This window comes from Nannobrachium achirus (assembly GCF_963921795.1).
Source record: "Nannobrachium achirus genome assembly, chromosome: 9".
NCBI lineage: Eukaryota > Metazoa > Chordata > Actinopteri > Myctophiformes > Myctophidae > Nannobrachium > Nannobrachium achirus.
Genome location: NC_137818.1, coordinates 35,684,138 through 35,690,624, shown reverse-complemented (window position 1 = coordinate 35,690,624; position 6,487 = coordinate 35,684,138).

Genomic DNA, 6,487 nt, shown 5'->3' with positions numbered 1-6,487 from the left:
GTGGCAATGTCAATCCAAAACTTAAGTCCTAAAAAGATAATCGCCAAAAAGAATTTGCTGTGCACCATCGTACTTCCCAGAGGATGCACCTTACTGATTTTGGTGACCCCATGGCCTTAGGCCATTTCCACTTGCACACAAGATATCTCAAAATCTAATGGGGAGATTGTCATTCAACATGGAGCAGCACAACCTCTGTGGGCTGCTAGCGGGTCTCTTAGACCCTAGATGTTGCAGTAATCAACACAAAAACTACCTGACAAATCCATCTTTCTCTCTCTCACTCTCTTTCGCCCTTGCTAAAACAGAAAACCTACTTTTTGTTATGAAGATATTGACTAACTGTCAGTCCTACAGAGATAAACAACACTATTGTCGGAGTAGTGAAAGATGTACTGCTAGATAGTTTATAATTTAATCAAATATATGGTATATTTATTGTTGATATGAAATCTAAACGCAAGTCAGGAGCTCTGGCCGTTAAAACAAAGGAAGTACTTCCTGTTGTTTGTCTGTCTTGTAGCACAGGTATAAGGTGTTATTGACTGTCTGTTCTAAACGGACCGTGGTGCTGTTGGAACCAAGATGGACAGATGAATGAACAGACGGGTGGACAGATACCAGATGGTCACATCCGATTGTTGTGCTGTGGAGCAGTGGGAATGACTGGGTCTGTCTCACAGAAGGGTGCTAATTTGAGTCCCTCCGACAAGAGAAAAGCAAAACCAAGAACAAGATGGAGATAGGAGAGAACATTGAAGAACAGCAGAGCTTCCCTCTTTCTTCCTCCCCTGACACGACCGAAGCCTACAAGGTTTTGCTCCCAAGACTACCTGGCTGCAGCCACTAGGGTCCTGTTGAGGTCCACGGGAGACAGGAACCTCAACAAGTGGCAGGAAGTGACCTCACACCTCTTTCTTGCTCTACCCCATGGAGGTTAAGTTTAGGGTTAGGGGTAGAGTTGGGTTGTCTAAAAGATAACATGTACACATGTGCGGCTCAAAGGGACTGTAGTGCCTTGGACTGCAAGGCAGAGACGTCACGTGACCTCCACAAGCGGCATGAAGTCACTTGCGCACTGTGACTTCCTGCCACTTGTTGAGGTTCCTGTCTCCCATGGACCTCAACAGGACCCTAGTGTCTGCAGACAGCTCTTTTAAACGCCTGTTAAAAAGAAGTGGAGTCAACATAACTTGGGATCTGTGAAAACGAAGATAAAATGACTTCACCTGCACTCCTAAGATATTTTTTCATTCAGTGTACCCCTTAAATTTCACAGGTTTGCCCTATCCATTCTGCCCTCCATAAGGCCTCAGATTGACTTTTGTATTCCCTAAATTCCCTGAATATTATGGACACAAATGTAAAGTTCCCTTTCTTACTGGCTGACTGGTGAGTTTTACTGGTGTGTTTTTTTGCCTGACAGCGTTTAATATGACCTCCAAGCCACACCCTCGGTTGGGTGTTCAAGAAACATTTCCCAGCAGCCCATGCTCTGGAGAGCTAGCGCCATTCGTGCACAGCTTCTATGCTCTCTGTGGGTGCATGGTGGTCAGACGAGCAGAGATCTCATTAAGCTACCTTTTATCTACACAGACCAGGAATTATGATTCAACCAAAATTGTATTTTATCTGACGTTTTTGAAACATTTAAATGTCTTTTAGGACCGAGAGACAGCTGTTTGTATAAGTGAATGAATACAGTCCAGTCAGCACATTGCGATAGAAACCCTAGCTCTAGGAATGAAACCATTTGTTTATAGAAAGTCCTGTTAATAATAATACTATATAATATGAAAAGATCAATCAGTTGAAGCTCCATAACATCCATCCAAGTCCATTTACATTGTTGCACTTTTATATTCTAGTCATCCATTTTACATTCTACTAATTTATCTCTCTACTTCAACAGCACAGTAATGTTCAAATCCTAGGTCAGCGATATTACAAAAACACAAAAGGATTTGATCCTGGATCAGTAACATTTTAATGAACCTATAGTAAGGAGTACGTGGACCAGATCCTAAGAGAGGGGAGAAACGGGAGAGGTAGAAGAACAAATTTGTTATGTTTTTTTTATCACTTGCTCTCCCTCTCTCAGTGAAAACAGAATATTAATGTTATTCTTCTATATGATATGCTGTTATTATTATTAATGTTATTCAATATGATGTATGTTTTGGCGTGGTCATTTGATGCAAGTTGGTTAATGATGAAAAAAAAGAGAAATGTTTGTAAATATTATTTATTCTCACTTGTACAATCCGGTTGTGGGACTCACAGAGCTACTAATGGCTAGGCTAATGTTAGTTGTTCCCCTGGAGGTATATGCCTATGGGTTGTCCCTCTCCTTTGTGCAGTTTCCCTTACGTCCTACTCACTAGAGCCATACACAGTCAAGTTTAGACCATCAGAGTCTACACTGGCAACCATGTTGACTATCTTTAACTGGTGGTTTTATATTACAGCTGGTCTTTATAGAATGTTGTCCATGTCACTGTGGTGATGTTATAGAGAAGATACTGTTCTACACACAACACAGAAACTGGAGTAATTGTGTCTCTACATGTCTCTGGTATAACTTTGACTAGAAACTCTGCCTATATGGTTGTAGTCTGTCTGTACTGGGTGTGTTTACAGGGTAAACCAGGCTTGGGATGATCTGATAAAAAGGTTTTGGGTTCAGTGGCATATGGAAGGGTCTGACTCTGGACCCCATGGAGGCACTAGAGCTGAATTCCGTTGTGCTACCCTTGGACATGAATTCTGAAAGATAAGGTGAACATTATCCAGAACGTTTTATTTAAAACTCCCGGTGATTGATATTTTTTTCTTTTGTAATTTACTCTTTTCTCTCTCTCCCTTTTTTTTAATTTATCTCTCTGTCTGCGGCTTGGTTTGGGAACCAGGCTGAGCATGTGTTGTCTGGTTTTAACCATTTCAGACTGGTTCTGTGGTGTGCATGAAGAACAACAGTGTTTTTATGGTTACTTCTCGTTTCAATTTCAGCAATGTGCCAAAAGCCTACAAACACAGTTGTACAACCATTGCTACTTTTATCATTTTTTTTTTACATACCAACACATATCAGTTTATAACCAGTTATAATTGTGAGAAAGAAGACAAATAATGCTGAAACATTCTCCAGAAAATTCAAATTATGAACCATATATTAATTTCCATTTCCATTAACATGACCTTTTCCCTCTGGCATTTATGAAGTATAGTCTAATGATCTAATGTAATATAATATAATCTGGATTGTGTGTAAAATTCAGAAGCTTTCTCTTACAGTTGAAATCCGTCATTACAAGTGGCATCGTTTAAATGTTTTTATTTGTCTCACATTTTCTAATCTGTGGTTTTTACATAATTTATAATTTTCAATCTAAAGTATGTGTTTATTACAGTTTGATCTTTATTATAATTATTTTGTTTTGAACGCGTTTGTTTGATCCAAATATGGGCGTGTTTCCTGAATATGCTATTTTCCAGTGTTGATTTGAACTTGTCTGGAGTATCTGGGTTATTGATGTTATTTTGTGTTGCGTAAAAACTGATTTGGAGAGAAACTGAGCCCAAACTTCATGGAAGGCTGAGAGGAAAACAACCCGCCATTTTTAAAAGTGTAAAAATCCTTGGTTGGATCATTTTTAACAGTGTAAAAAGTTTGTATGATAAAAAAACAGTAGTGTTAGTATGTTTATGACCATGTTACAGTGGAGACCATATTTCCTACTTGGTACGAATATGAAGAAATTAATGTTATACGGGACAAACGTGCATGAATAATGTCAATATTAATATTAATATGAACATATTAATGTTAATATGAATGTTAATGAGGCCATCTAGTATTTTGCTAGTGTTGGTATGTACAGTATAAGGATGATACTGTGCTCACATGGATCACAGGCAATCAGAGGATGTCATCATCACATAGTTGCACAATCAGACAACAGAAGAAAACGTCACCTAGGCCAGTGGTTCTCAAAGTGGGGTCCTGGGACCCCCAGTGGTCCTTGAGAGGGTCCAAGGGGTCCCCAGCAAAATTAGCTAATATAGAATCAAAATCGGTTCAACAACTTTAATGTTGTGAACTACTGAGCTTGTAGATTTGCTATTTTTGAAAACTGGTACATTACACATATCCTTTCAAATGGGGGTCCACAGCCAAATGCATATCATTCTTGGGGTCCTTACCTGAGAACCACTGACCTAATAGGGCAACCATGAGATTCTACACTACCAGTACCTATGTAACCCTAACTAATGGGCTGTTTACTACAGTAAACCCTACCCTGTGTGTGAGTGTGCAGTTCTCATGTAGACAAGGAAAGGGTGGTATTTTAGACACCCTGATGACTTATTACTCATAAACAGGAAATCTGATCTGATCACTGAAATCTGATCACAGAGTCAAGACAGCCTGTAATGAACATGATCTCTGTATCTTTCTTTTTTTTTCTTCTTGTGAATATGGGAGGTTATTATAATTTTTTATTATTGTTATTGTTTAGTGGCAGGCCACTGGTTCCATCCTATCGATGTCCATATTATGATGATGATACCCTGTACAAAAAAATGTTTATGATGTATAACATCAAATAAAAAGAACGAAATGAATTCCCATCTCTCTGTTACTTTGTCCTACTGCAGAGTCAAACAACACAAGTTTACACAATATATCATATTTGTGAAAATGTTTATCTCCTGTTACAGAAGTAGTGGGTTTGTCAAGAAAGACTCAAGACGTACACAGCAAGCATAACAACACAACAAGAACAATAATGCTGGATATGATATGACATTACACTAATGATAATTTAATATCATTAAACTGAAAGAAATACTAACAACAATAAGGAATGTGATAAAGAGAAAGCCCTAGTAAGTTCCTTACCCTACCGTTCTACATTAGACAGTTAGACAAATCAGAGTAAAACTCATGGTCATATAAATTTGGAGTAAAGATATACAAGATACTAGAAAAGAAAATTTCTAAGAAATTTTAAGTGTGCCTGCAACTCGCTAAGTGTGTGCAACCTTGTATAGCAGTTGGTGTTAACATTAGCATTTTTGCATTAACATTATTTGTTAGCATTAGCATTATCGTGTTAGCATTAGCATTTTTACTATTAGCATTTGTTAGCATGTGTTAGCATAGCATTAGCATGTGTTAGCATTTGTTAGCATTAGCATTTGTTAGCATTAGCATTTGTTAGCATTAGTATTTGTTAGCATGTGTTAACATTTGTTAGCATGTGTTAACATTAGCATTTGTTAGCATTAGCATTTGTTAGCATTAGCATGTGTTAGCATTAGCATTAGCATTTGTTAGAATAAGCATGTGTTAGCATTTGTTAGCATTAGCATTGTTAGCATTTGTTAGCATTAGCATGAATTAGCATTTGTTAGCATTAGCATTTGTTAGCATTAGCATTTTGTTAGCATTAACATTAGCATGTGTTAACATTAGCATTAACATTTTTAGCATTAGCATTAGCAGTTTTAGTATTAGCAGTTTTAGCATTAGCATGTGTTAGCATTAGCATTTGTTAGCATTAGCATTTGTTGTTAGCCGTTGGGACTGTGGGACCACCCACCAAGTTTGAGACAAGTACCGTGTTGGGAAGTGGAGACATGGCTGTTTAAAGCCCAGCCAATAGGAAGGCAGAGGGGGCGGGGCTTAAGCAATTACAGATAATTCCTATTTGCCATGTAAGTACACACAGTGAGTTTCGAGACGGTACCATGCTGCAAACTGGAGATATAGCTGTTTAAAGCTAAGCCAATAGGAAGATAGGGGCGGGGCTTACGAGGGGCGGGGCTTAAGTAATAAGTCCCTATTGGCCGTTTAAGTCCAGACACCAAGTTTCAAGACGGTACCATGCTGTGAACTGGAGTAGTGGCTGTTTAAAGCCCAGCAAATAGGAATACAGAGGGGGTGGGGCTTAATCAATTACAGCTCATCTCTATTGGCCGGAAAAAGAGCAAAGTTGTGTGTGCATTTTAAAGTTTAAATCACGTTGCTTGGCAAAGGTATGGCAGAGTTATGTGGCGCCAAAGTTTCTGGGTTTTTTACCGAGTCCCCCATTCAAAGTCAATGGGGGCGTAGTTTTTTACGAATTACGTTGCCATGGTAACGCGGATCGGAAAGAAAAGTAATAGCACACCATTCCCGGCCGAGCCGCACATTTTGATATATATATTGCGGCGGTGGCGTAAATCGTGCGGCAGTTATTACGTGACGAAATTTCCCCCATTCTAAGTCAATGGGGTTTTTGGGCGTCGTTTTTTGCGAATTACGTCGCCATGGTAACGCGGATCGGAAAGAAAAGTAATAGCACACCATTCCCGGCCGAGCCGCACGTTTTGATGTATATATTGCGGCTGTGGCGTAAATTGTGCGACAGTTATTACGTGCCGAAATTTGTGGCGACATGACTGACTTAAGTATGGCGGATTTCAATAAGTGTTTTGCCAT